Here is a 14,729-nt window from a genome sequence, read left to right as displayed (position 1 = left end):
AAGTTTCCTCACCTTATTCTTTTTCAGGAGTGTCTTTGCTCTTCTTTGTCCGTACTCTTTCCATACAAAACTTGAAATCAAGTTGAAAGATAAAAAACTTTTATCATCACAAAGATAATAGAAATATTATCTTCATATATATGTATATGTAATATAGAAATATAATCTTTATATATATGTATATATATGTGTGTGTGTGTGTGTGTGTGTATAAAATTCCCAAACCAATAGAAGAAAAAACAGTAATTTTTTGGATAAACAAGAAAGTTTATTGACAATCGTATGCTTCACATTTTACCAACAACTAGTTATTATGCTTATTCTTAGAATGATGTTAATTAAGGAATCAATCACTTATTTAATTATTTAATAATTATGATCCAGCCATTGCACTACTAAGTATATACTCAAAAGATACAAATGTTGTGATCTGAAGGGGCACCTACACCTCAATGTTTATAATAACCAAACTATGGAAAGAGCCTAGATATTGAGAGATGAATGGGTAAAGATGGGTAGATATATACAGCCATCAAAAAGAAGGAAATGTTACCATTTACAATAACATGGATGGAATTGGTAGGCATTATGCTAAGCAAAATAAGTAAATCAGAGAAAGACAATTATCATATGGTTTTCACTCATATGTGGAATTTAAGAAACAAAACAAAAGATCATAAAAGAAAGACGGGAAAAATAAAATAAGATGAAATCAGAAAGGAAGACAAACTATAAGAAACTCTTTAACTATAATAAACAAACAGGGTTGCTAAAGGGGAGGTGGGTGGGTGGATGGAGTAACTTCGTGATGGCCATTAGGGAGGGCACATGATATAATGAGCACTGGGCATTATATGCAACAGATAAATATCTAAACTCTACATCTGAAACTAATTACACTATATTTTAACTATTCAAATTTAAGTAAAATAAGTTTTAAAAAAGTTAATTGTCAATCTATATGCTTCACATCTTACCAACAGTTAGTTATTATGATTCTTCTTGGAATGATATTAATTGACCACTTATTTAATCATTTAAAAATTCATAAAATAATTGCTGATAATAATATCCATTTCTCTGATGATGAGTAATGAAGCTGACCACCTATTAACATTTTAACTGGTCATTTGTTTCTTAGTCATTCTTTGAGAATTAGCTCTTGAAATATTTTGATTACTTAAGAAAATGGGGCTGAAAAAAACATGGGGCTGTATGACTTTCTTATTGATGCATAGGGATTTTTTTATATTCTGTGTAAAATTCCTTTTTTGCATGTATTTAGGGCAAATATTTGCTCTGTGGCTTGCTTTTTTAACACTTTTCAGTGGATCTTTTGGTAAAGCAGAAGAAGTTCTTCATTTCATGTTGTCTAATGTATCAATTTCTCTCATTGTTATTAATGCTTTTGATGCCCTGTTTAGGAAATGACTATGCACAAGATCATAAAGATATTCATATATATTATATATATATATACATTATTACTGTTTATATTAAAAACATACATATATATGTGTGTGTGTGTGTGCATATATATATTTTAAGAACAGTATTAATGGTACCTTCCATATTTAGATTTATAATGGGCCTGGAATGTTTTTGGTTGTGGTGAAGGTCATAATTAATTTTTTTCATGTGGGAATCCAACTGATTCACCATCTACTACTGAAAATCCCACTCTGGGGTACCCGGGTAGCTCACTTGGTTAAGCTTCATCTTAAGGTCAGGATCCCAGGGTCCTGGGATTAAGCCCCATGTCAGGCTCCCCTTTCAGCCCGGAGAGTGCTTCTCCCTCTCTCTCTGCTCCTCTCCATTTATGCTCCCTCTCTCTCTCTCTCACCTAAATAAAATCTTTAAAAAAAAAAAAAAGTCCCACCTTTACCCCATGTTTATACAGTATAAACTTTATCACGTCATGTGACTAGGTTTGTGCCAAAGCTCTACTCTGTTCTATAGGTCTACAGAACTAATTTTGAACCAGTGCTACACCTAATTTACTATAGCCTTAATAAATCTTTAGATCTAGTCATGCAGTCCCACTGTTCTCTTTCTTCAAGATTAATGTGACTATTCTCTAACCTTTGCATGCCATATAAGTTTTGGAATCAACTTATCAGTTACCTTTCTCAAATCATTCTTGAAATTTTGATCATCATATAAGTCTAAGGATCACCTTGCAGATAATTCACAGCTCATAATTATGCTCATGGTCTATTCTTCCATACCCAGTTTCTTAATTTGTCTTGATCATACATGCTAGTTTTCTAAGTGAAAGTCTCACACTCTGTGATACTTTTTCCTAGTTGTCTGATTTATCGTGCCATAGAAAATAGCTCACATGAGAGACAAACTCTAAGAGATTTTTTTTTAAATTGTTAACATATATTGTACTCTTTGCCCCAGGTACAGGTCTATGAATCATCAGGCTTACACATTTCACAGCGCTCACCATAGGACATACCATCCCCAATGTCCATAACCCAGCCACCCTACCTCTTCCCTACTCCCCCAGCAATCCTCAGTTTGTTTTGTGAGATTAAGAGTCTCTTATGGTTTGTCTCCCTCATAACCCCATCATGTTTCATTTTTTCCTTCCCTACCCCTCTCTGCCCCTGCCCTGCCACTCAAATTCCTCCTATCAGAGAGATCATATGATAATTGTCTTTCTCTGATTGACTTATTTCACTCAGCATAATACCCTCTAGTTCCATCCACATTGCTGTTGCAAATGGCAAGATTTCATTTCTTTTGATGGCTGCATTGTGTGTGTGTGTGTGTGTGTGTGTGTGTGATATATATATATATATATATATATATATATATATATCACACACGACTTCTTTATTCATTCATCTGTTGATGGACATCTAGGTTTTTTCCATAGTTTGGCTATTGTGGACATTACTGCTATAAACTTTCAGGTTCATATGCCCCTGCAGATCCCTATGTTTGTATCTTTAGGGTAAATACCCAATAGTGTGATTGCTGGGTCATAGGGTAGCTCTATTTTTAACTTTTGGGGAAACCTCCATACTGTTTTCCAGAGTGGCTGCACCAGCTTGCATTCCCACCAACAATGTAAGAGGGTTCCCCTTCTCTGCATCCTTGCCAACATCTGTCTTTTCCTGACTTGTTAATTTTAGCCATTCTGAGTGGTGTGAGGTGGTATCTCACTGTGGTTTTGATTTGTATCTCCCTGACGCCAAGTGATGTTGAGCACTTTTTCATGTGTCAGTTGGCCATTTGGATATCTTCTTTGCAGAAATGTCTGTTCATGAGAGACTCTTAATCATAGGAAACAAACTGAGGGTTGCTGAAGGTGTAGGGGTGGGGGAAATGGAGTAACTGGATGATGGACATTAAGGAAGGCATATGGTGTAATGACTACCCGGTATTATATAAGACTGATGAATCACTGACCTCTACCTCTGAAACTAATAATATATGTTAATTAGTTGAATTTAACTAAAAATAAAATGAAACAAAATTAAGTTAAATTTTAAAAAGGAAAGTAGCTTCCATGCTAAGTTATATATTCTATTACTACTGGAATAGAGAAATAGAGTTGATTCTTATTTACTGACTGTGCTTCCAGCAAGCTTGCTATTCATTTATTAAATTTTGTAGTATCTACAGATTTTTTTCTAGATCTACAATTTCTCTTTTGCAAGTACAGATACATTTAAACAATTTTTTCCCAGCCCTCAAACATTTTTTCCCTTTATTACAATCGCTAGGACCTCCAGTCGTTAGTTGTATAGACTTATTTAGTTCAGGTATCCATCCTCTTATTTTGAAACCTGAGAAAAAAAAAATTTCACAAATTACAGTTGAGCACAAATTTGTGGTAAGTTTACCATAGATATCATTTATCCTATTAGGGAAATTTCCCTCTTTCTAAATAGTTAAGTATTTTTACCAAATATGGGGGGTTTTTGCTTGTACTAAATCATCATATATTTACTTCTTTTTCTATGTAATGTTGATAAATTAATTTTTATTTATTTTTCAAGTGTACAATATTTATCTGACAGAGAGAGAGAGAAAATACAAGCAGACAAAGCAGCAGGCAGAGGGAGAGGGAGAAGCAGCTCTCCATGGAGCAAGGAGCCTGATGAGGGGCTTGATCCCGGGGTCATGACCTGAGCTCAAGGCAGCTGCTTCACCAACTGAGCCACCCAGGCACCCCTAAAAATTGCTGTCTAAAACAAAACTGATGAAAGTAAGTAGGGGAAGGGAAGGAGCCAATATATGTGGTCCCATCTTTCTTGCACATTTTGTTTCATCTTTTGCCTTTGTACATAGTTATTACATATTTTGTTCCTAAAAGTTCCAATATAGTAAATATCTGAGGAGGTGGTTCTAGATCTATTGTTTCTTCTTTATGCTTACTTTCAGTAATTAAGATTTTTCCTTGTGTATTTGATAAATTTTTATTTTGGTGTTGTAATTGTTTATTTCTGTTGAAAGACAAGGGATACCTATCAGTGCATGAACATTAGTGTTCATTACTAGAATTTAAATAAAATTACTAGAATTTAAATAAAAACTTGAAACAAAATAAGAGGAAAAAGTAACTAAAAAGTTTAAAAAATGTGACTCAAATATTGAACAGAATGTTTAGGATGAAGACTCAAAGTGAATACTGTTCTTGTCATGCTGAGTGGTATGGTATGTTCAGTTACCTTTAGTTTATTTGAATGACAAGTAGAAGTTTAATTGGTATATACTTTGAACTCCAAATCCAAAAGAATAACCAATAGAGCATTTAAAGACCCATACCTGTGGCTTTTAGCAAGTAGGTGCTAAAATTTAAGATGGAAGTAAACATTTTCTTTTAGATTTGGGAGTTTGGGGGATTATTTTGATTATTTTCTAATATGTTTAATGATCTTGAATGAGTTAATTTTTGGAAGATAACTCTTCAGGAGAGAAAAATATTTAAATAAAATGATTTTAAAGACTTTTGAATATTAAGAACAGAAACTGTTTACATAGTTAGATCATCTCATTTAATCTAAATTGGGATTGTTTAGAGAAGGTCATGTGATTGGAAGTGATAAAGTCTAATTTTATTAACTGAGAACACACAATTGTTTCTTACCAGTTAGAAATTCTTCCTCTGTGATATTGTGGGGATCAGATATGTTCTATTTATATTTTCAACCACCCCAGTGCTATAGATTGTATATTTGTGTTCCCTCTAAATCATAATCTTAATCTTCAAGGTGATGCCCTTAGGATGCAAATGGGATATAAATTGGTACAAATTTCAGATACCAATAAGAAAATCAATGGAGTGGAACTGGGTACATATATTTCAGGAATAGAATTAATGCCCTTAAAAAAAGAAGTCCAGGGGGCGCCTGGGTGGCTCGGTGCGTTAAGCCTTTGCCTTCGGCTCAGGTCATGATTTCAGGGTCCTGGGATCAAGCCCCACATTGGGCTCTCTGCTCAGCAGGGAGCCTGCTTCCTCCTTTCTCTCTGCCTGCCTCTCTGTCTGCTTGTCATCTCTCTCTGTCAAATAAATAAATAAAATCTTAAAAAAAAAAAAAAAAGAAGCCCAGGAAAGCTCCCTACCTCGTTCTGCCATCTAAAGTTGCAATGAGGAGATAGTTGCCAAGCTTTCACAAGACAGGGAATGTGTTGGCACCTTGAATCTTGGACTTTCCAGCCTCCAGGACTGTGGGGAAAAGAAAATTCTGTTGTTTAGAAGCCATTTGATCTATGGCATTTTCTTATAGCAGCCAGAATGTCCTAAAACAGCTGCCCATGTCAGTTCCTTTTAATAAAATTAGGAAGTATCTTTGACAAAGATAATAGTATGTTGTTAGGAGAAGAAAAAATGGACAAAAAACAGATGGAAGTACTCAAGAACAGGTGTTTAAACTGAAGTTTGGAGCAATAAAAGGAAAGATGCAAAAAATGGACATTACATTGTGAAATGTGATCTAGTGATCCTTCTGTGGATCACTGTGGGAAAGGCACCGAGAGCACCAGGCAGCAGCGACCTGAGGAACAGCTGCATGAATGATATGAGTAAGGGCCAAGGTATTTTGGCCAAGGAGGCTGTTGAATGCCCTTGGTAACTCAACAGAAATTAAAGTTCAGTAGAGGATTTAAAGGTAAGATTTTTTTCCAGCAGAAAGACTGAGTGTATCAGTCAGAAGGAATAAAGTCAAAGCATCAGCCTCAGAAGCAATGTAAGTATATGTATGGAACGTGGGTCTCAGCAGCAAAAGCTGAGAAATAAAGGGTAAACTGAGACTAATTAGAACACACTTTAAGCTTGGAATTTATTGTGAAGACTTAAAATTTAGATGATAGCTAGTTTGACTATTACTATTAGCTTTTCCTTTTCTCCTAGTAAAACTTTCCAGGGGTGGGGGAGGTGGGCGAGGCTACAGCAGGTAAGTCTACGACCCCAACATCTAAAAGCTGGATCGGGGTAGGCACGTAATGGAACAGGATAGAAATCCTTAGACTGTGTTGAGCTGAATATTTCTGAGAAGTATAAATTCAGGACATTAGAAGGCTAAGTTGATAATGTTATGATAGAAAGAAACAGACTACAGAGTGTAGCTAAAGGAAGGTAACTGCGATGCTTAGGAAGCTTCTTCCATGGGCTTCTGCCAGTGAAGTTCCAGTAGATAACTTGATTTTCTGCACTTCCCAAGACACCAGTATTCTGTTCTATTTGGAATATTATAAGATCTTTATCCTCATAAGTTTTTATTTGAACTAGTCAGATAGGGTTTCTATTCTTGGCAACTAAGGGATTTCTGACTGGAATAGTCAAAGTATAATTATTAAAAAACAAATAAGGAAATCATATGATTACCTCTAAGCTTTGAAAAGATAATTCTGAGTTCTCATGTGTATTTATTAAATTAAGGTTTAAAAATTGTGCAGAATATCTCCAAGTCTTGAATATTTAATGTATATGTGACAGAACTTGCTCCCCTTTTTTATGGCTGTCAACTCTTCCAGAATGCTTATCTCTGTTTTTTCTCTTCAGTGAAATTCAAATGTCATTTTTGTATTCATGCCGTTGACAACCACTTTTCAAAACCTTATTTTTTTAATGCTATTCACTGTTCTTGATGTGGAACAACAAAAACAACATCAAAAAAGTAAGAAGTGAAAAATATTAAAAATCTCTGCCTTCAGAGAGCTGCCACTTGAGAAAAAAAAATATGTTTGAAAAGATTAATTTTAATGAATTAAATATTTTTACAAAGGAAATATTATCATCCTCTGAAATTATATATGAGTTTATTATTCTTCACTAGAACTGGCATAAAATGGTTTTGGTTAGCTTTGTATTAATAGGCAAAATACAAGGATTTTCTCTATTTTACTCACTTCCTTTGAAGAGGAATGGTTAGGCAAAATAATTTCAAGTAAATACTGAATCTTATAATAATTTAAGGAAATTTTGGTTGTAACTTCACTCATTATAAAAGTAAAACATTAAAATGATTTTTTGAAATTTCAACTTTATACAGTCAAATGGCCTTGATATTAGCAGATCTTAAGTCAGTCACAAAATATAACATCTAGCCATTCCGTAAGTCAGTCAAGAGAATACTTTAAATCAAGGTGATATAAAACATTGGTCACAATTAAATTCAAAGTACTCAAAGTCCTTCTATCAATCATAAAGTGAGTCATCACCAGCATCAAAAGGCTCTTGGAAGCTTTACTCCAAGAGTATTTTTTTTTAGTTGATATAAATATCAGAACTTTTTAGGGATATATAATACTAAGAAGATTTGGTAGGAAGGAAATAAGCTATTTATTAGCTCCTTTCCAAAACACTAGAAAGACTTTTATATGCCCGCATCATTGATTTTTAATGAATTACATGAGGATTTATTTTCGATATCAGTTAATTTTACTCTGGGATAGATTCAAACCAGTTTTTCAAGCAATGACATTTAACTGAGAATCAGTGATAAGTTATTGTCATGTAGGCTTAATTCCAGTTTTGAGCATTCTTTTATCAAGATATCCATAGGGATAGCTTTTATAATCACTAATTGAATTCTTTCCTCTTATATACTCTTCAGATTTCTCTAAAACAGTATGTATTAGTTCAATAAGCTTTTATATTAATTCTCTGGTCAAGTATATGCTATTGATTTTTGGTGACATAATGCCATTCAAAAGCTATGCACATTTCTTTTATTTTCTTCTAGGATTCTTATTACTCAGAAACTTGTTAGGCTGAGTATTCAACTCTCGAGTGCCAAGCACCTAGCTCAGTTCACGTAAGCTCATTTTTGTTTGGCATTAATTAGAAGTCTCACACAGGTATTTTGCAACTGGCTTCAATACCAGCTCTTCATTTCTTTGTGAATAATCTGTTGCTTTTTATAAGCTTGTATTACTTTTCACAGAGACATTGATTGAACTTTTACAGTGTGAGAGTGAAATGCAACCTTTCTCCAAAAACAATGTGTCTTTTCTTGTACTGTGATGTGATTAATCAGAGCTTTTGTTTTGCTTACAAGATGAATATCATACTTTCATGAAAGTGCTAGACTATTATGTGACTATACTTATATTTACCTTATAAACTTTTCATTGAATAAGTGACAAAATCAATTTTATGTTTTCTATTTCAATTAATGATTTTTGAGAAAGTAGAAAATGTATAGGGTGTGAAATTCGGCCATCTCTACACTAAGGTACAAGGTATTTTTTTCCCCCTAATCTATTAGGCACCAGTATGATGTGTTAAGTTACAAATTCCCTTTAACAAATCTATTGTATTTCAATTTATGATCACACATTTTATGGATTAATTCGATAACTGGTGTATTATATTTCTAAATTATTTCTAAATCGGAACATAATAACTGGTATGTTACAGCCAAAATAACTTAGTAACATTGATTTATATTTGTGGATAAAATGATAAACTTTTGTATTTTTTGCTAGGCCTTTGGTGTAGGATATTGAGTGACTCTAATCAGGAGTTTAGCAGGTTTGAGGAATGTTGTTGCTATGGTTACTCTAATATACAATACTCTAGAATTCTACTAGTGTTACCTAGTGTTTAGAGTGGTGGCTGGTGTGTCAGAAGATTTCTTTCTATGTGTGCGCTCACTTTTGTTTTAGGTCTTCCCTTTGTAATTGTGCCTCAGAGAAAATATTTCTTTCATTTCTCTTTTTCTCTTTTAGCTGTGGACTGCTGGTGGGGTGGGGAGTGTTCTTTGTTGTTCTGCTTCAGCCTCAGACTTAAGCAATTGTGGCTTCTGGATCACTGGAGTAGGATCCTTTAAGGAATTCTCCTCCTCCAGGTATATAGGACTCATCATTCTGCACCCAGGATGCCCACCTAGCACTACCATAGGGACAGAGTTTTGTTTTGTTTTATTTTGTGTTGTTTATTCCTGTTCTCTTGTCTTCACTGTAAGGCGTGATCATTTGTGCCCCTGAGATGACATGGTTTATCATTCTTCCCCCAATGGATTAAGACTTTTGTTCCACAGGAAAGATAGGGAAGGAAGAGAACAGAGCTTTATGCCTGCCCTGAAGGACTGGAGTTCCTTCTCATTACCTGCCCACAAATATTCCCAGGATTCTTGCCTTCTCCCTCTCTTTCATGAGCACAGGATGATGTTTGTGGAAAAGGTCTTGAGAGTGCTGAGGAGCCCCTTTGTGTCTGTGGCCCCCAGGGCTTCTAAATCCTCATACTAGTCTAGCTTAGTCTTCAGTACTTAAAAATTTTGAATGGTATTTTACCGATTTCATCCGTCTATTCCATTGTGGCAATCTGAATAATGACCCCCACTCAAAAGATATCCTAATTTTTGGAATCTGGATTGTTACTTTATATGGGACAAAAAAGTACTTTGAAGATGTGATTAAGGCTCTTAAGATAAGGAGATTATCCTCAATTATCTGTGTGGGCCATAAATGTATTCACATGCATCCTTATAGGACAAAAGCTGAGGGAGGTTTACCACAGACACAAGAGGAGAAGGCAGTGTGTCCACAAAGGTAGAGATTGAAATGACGTGGCAAGCAGCTAGAAAAGGAAAGGAAAAAATTCTTTCTTAGAGCTTCCAGAGAGAGTGACACCCTGCCAGCATCTTGATTTTGGTTGATTGAAACTGATTTCAGACTTCTGGCCCCCAGAACTGTGACAGAATACATTTCTGTTGTTTAAAGACATCAAATTTGAAGTAATTTGTTACAACAGTTCTAGGAAACTAAGACCCATGGAAGCAAGTGATCATGACCCATCTTATCTTTCCTTACATAGCAGGTTGCACTGTGACTTTGGCTCTCTGATTGGCTCAATAAAATTAAAATTTTAAGAATCTTCTAGCATTCTTGTTGTTGTAAAGATGGGAGCAACACTCGGGCTTTTTCCTTTCTAGGTCAAGTTTTGTCAACTACAGCATTACTGTCATTTGGGTTGTTGGATAGTCCTTGGGGGGTGCCGTTCTGTGTGTTGTAAAATATTTAGAAGCATTTCCTGGACTTTATCTACCATATCCCAGTGGTACAGACTCAATTATGACAACCCAAGGTGTCTCTACACATGTCCAAATGTCCTTTGGGAAGACTAGATTGCCCCCACATGATAACTACTGTTTTAAGTAGAAGCTGAAAACTGTGTACCCTTCTGTGTTTTCTTTCATTTGTTATTGCTTTTGTGAGACTGATCCCTGAGAATACACTAATTTATGGCTCAACTGTTGATGGAAACTTGGATAATTTCTTATTTTTGCTATTATACATAGTGCTATGAAATTCTAGTATTTGCTTTCTGCTAAATAGACATATGCATTTTCTTGAGTGTATGGCTGGAGCCTCCAGACAGACGGCATGCAGTCCTGTAACTGTAGGGGGCACTACTGAATGGATTTCCAAATCACTTCTGTAAGTTTACCCCCCTCCTGCAGGTTATGTTCTGGTTACTCCATAACCTTCCTGACATTTAATATTTTCTATACTCTTTCATTTTATCCGTTCTATGGAGTAGAGTATTGTGATATCGTTTGCATTTCCTCAGTGACCAATGTATTGGAGCACCTACGTGATAGAAGCTAGACAAAATTGCCACATAATATATGATTTCACTTTATGATATTCTGGCAAAAGCAGAGGAATGAAAAATAATCAAGTCTGTGGTTGCCAGGGGCTGGGAGTGTTGAGTGGGTTTAGTTACAAAAGAACATAGGAAAGTTTCTTGAGGGTGAGAAAATGGATCTGTATATTGATTGTGATGGTGCCTACAAGACTGGATGCATCCTTCAAAAGTCACAAGTCATGCTTGTCAAGAGAGGATTCAACTAGGATTTAAGATTCTGGATTCCTCTGCTGTCTATCTGTTTATCTGTTAGTCATTTTTCTAGTTATTCATCTAGCCATCCAGCCATCTGATTTTTTCCATGATTTATCCTGATCCATACGCAATTTTGAGAACAGAGACTGTATCTTTGCATTATAATATCTAGTAGAATTTGCAGCAGCACACATCAAGGAATGGTAAATGTTTGCTGTAGAGAATGAAAATAATTTAGGTTTATAGAAATATGTTTATTGAAAACTGTACATCACTTAAATTATATAAACTTTTTGGAAATTAAGCAGGAGAACATCTGTTCTGGTACAGGACTTATTTAGCATAGTTTCTTTACATTTTCATTTGGAAACTTGCTAAATTACAGGCCACTTCCTTGTGAGAGTGATAGCTATTGTTATCAAAAACACTATTTATGTTCTTTAAAACTCATGTTTAAGCATGTTAAGCAAACAAGGCATATCTGGCAGCTGCAAAATAACAAATCCAAATATCTCCCAACAATAATGCTTAGTATTGTGCACAGAGGAGAGGTACATTTAACCACGTGGTTATCCATGCTAAGTGATTAAACTGAACCAGATGTGATAAAAAAGGACTTATCATTTATAACTCAAGCTCAGCAGTCTCTCTAAAAAGTGTGTCTTCAATCAAAAATGCTTATGAGGCCAATGTAAAAAAAATTCCTTCCATAGACTCTACAAAATGCTGCCTATGGTAATTAATATTTTGCAGCATTTGAAAGAAATCTAAAAAATTTAATGGGCCTATAAACATTTTAGAACCAAATGATTTGACCATACATTTTAAGAAGGTAGTTCTTGAGACGTATCAGTCCTCAAGTTTATGAAAATGGCTTGTCATACTTGGGGTGCCTGGGTGGCTCAGTGGGTTAAGCCTCTGCCTTCAGCTCAGGTCATGATCTCAGGATCCTGGGATTGAGCCCTGCATTTATCTCTAAATAAATAAAATCTTAAGGAAAAGAAAAAAGAACATGACTTGTCAGACTTGGATACTATGAACGAAAATAACAGGATAATTTTGATTTTGCTTGGTTTTACAAATGCTAATCTGGCTTTTAAACAAAGCCCATTTTAATATTCAACAAAATTACAACTAATTGGTCAATTTCAAAAAGTGGATATATTTTATGTAGTCATTATAAATGGTAATATAAAACAGTAGTTAATAACATGTATTTCAGAATCCCAACTCTATCACCAACACTGTGTGTCCTTACATAGGTTACTTCATTCTTTGTTGTCCTGTGTCTCCACATCCCCAATAGTAAAATGGGCATGATAATAGAATGAGCATCAGTAGTGTTATTATGAGGATTAAATGAGTTAATATTTGAACATGTATTATTCATATGTATTATCTCTATATATAATTTTTCCTTCAACCTAAATATGCTATGGAAATAATTTAAAACATAAAAATGTGAGCATGTGTCTTTGTTATTACCTAATGTTATCAGAAGTAATGCTTTTTATTTTTTATTATAAAAATGATTTATAGAAAAAAAAAGAAAATGCAAACAAACTGAGGATTTTGGAGACGAGGGGAGTGGGGGGTTGGGTGAGCCTGGTGTTGGGTATTAGGGAAGGCATGTATTGCATCACGGAGAGCTGGGTGTGTTACATAAACAATGAATCTTGGAAGACTGAAAAAGTAAAATTAAATTAAAGGAAAAAAAAAGAAAATGCAGAGCAAGTCCAGGTATCTGGAATTATCTCATATTTCTCTCCACCACTTGCCCTCTGGCAACCACCAGTATGTACTCTGTATTTAAGAATCTGTTATTTTTTTCATTTGTCTGCTTTTTTCTTTGTTTGCGCCTTTGTTTTGTTTCTTAAATTGTACATATACCTGTACCCCTGGGGATAGAGTATTATGCCTCCATCAGAAAGGATGAATACCCAACTTTTGTAGCAACATGGACGGGACTGGAAGAGATTATGCTGAGTGAAATAAGTCAAGCAGAGAGAGTCAATTATCATATGGTTTCACTTATTTGTGGAGCATAACAAATAGCATGGAGGACATGGGGACTTAGAGTGGAGAAGGGAGTTGGGGGAAATTGGAAGGGGAGGTGAACCATGAGAGACTATGGACTCTGAAAAACAATCTGAGGGTTTTGAAGGGACGGGGGGTGGGAGGTTGGGGTACCAGGTGGTGGGTATTATAGAGGGCACGGATTGCATGGAGCACGGGGTGTGGTGCAAAAATAATGAATACTGTTATGCTGGAAATTAAAAAAATAATAATAAAATAAAATAAAAATTTAAAGCTAAGACAGTAAAAAAAAAAAAAAAATTCTACATATGCCTGAAATTACATGGTATCTGTCTTTCTCTGACTGACTTTTTTCACCTACTATTATATCCTCTACGTCTATGTTGTTGCAAATGGCAAGATTTCATTCTTTTTATGGATGAGTAATATTCCATTATATATATATACACACACACACACAGACACACACATATATATATATATATATACACAAATATATATATATATGCCATATCTTCTTTTTTTTTAAGTTTTTACTTAAATCCCATTAGTTTACATACAGTGTAATATTAGTTTCAGGTGTACAACACAGTGGTTCAACACTTCTACACAATACTCAGTGCTCATCATCATAACTGCACTCCTTAATCCCCACCACCCACTTAACCCATCCCCCATTTATCTCCCCTTTGGCAACAGCAGTTTGTTCTTATAGTCAGGAGTCCATTTCTTAGTTTGTCTCTCTCTCTTTTTTTACTTTTCTCATTTGTTCTGTTTCTTATTCAAAAATATTTTTGGCTTAACTTGAAATGAGTATTTTTCTGTTAATTTATAATTAGAATGAAATGCCATAATTTAAGAAGCTACTGCTTCAATCTATTAACAGATTTGTTAGAGCTAACCTAGGTCATCAGTATGACCTGCACAATTCATATATCCCATTTACTGCAAGACACAATCCCATAAAACATAGTACAGCATTCCCATCACTGTATGTGATAATGTTAAAGTTCATTTTTGCTATGTTATACTAAAATATTCTTACAAGCTTGGTTAAAAAAAGTTCTTAAATGCCATTTACAGTGAGAAATTTTTCTACTCTATAAAGTAACTACTAACATATTTTTCTTCTTCTTGGACCAATTTAATCAATTTATATTTATTGACCACTACAGGTAATACACTAAGCTTTGGGAATATAGGGATCAGACAGATACAGAATTTTAGTAGAGTGGCTCATTTGAGGGAAATTTTATGAGCAGAAGGCATGTTTTCTTTGCCTGGAACAAGGAGCTTAGAGATTTTCAGGAGGGCTGAATTTCTAAGATAAATTTCAAAGGATGATCTTAGAAAAGAAAGAAAGGAGGATTGTTTTGAGAAGAAA

This window comes from Mustela erminea, chromosome 5 (assembly GCF_009829155.1).
Source record: "Mustela erminea isolate mMusErm1 chromosome 5, mMusErm1.Pri, whole genome shotgun sequence".
In the NCBI taxonomy this organism is placed as follows: Eukaryota; Metazoa; Chordata; class Mammalia; order Carnivora; family Mustelidae; genus Mustela; species Mustela erminea.
This window is presented reverse-complemented; position numbering follows the sequence as displayed.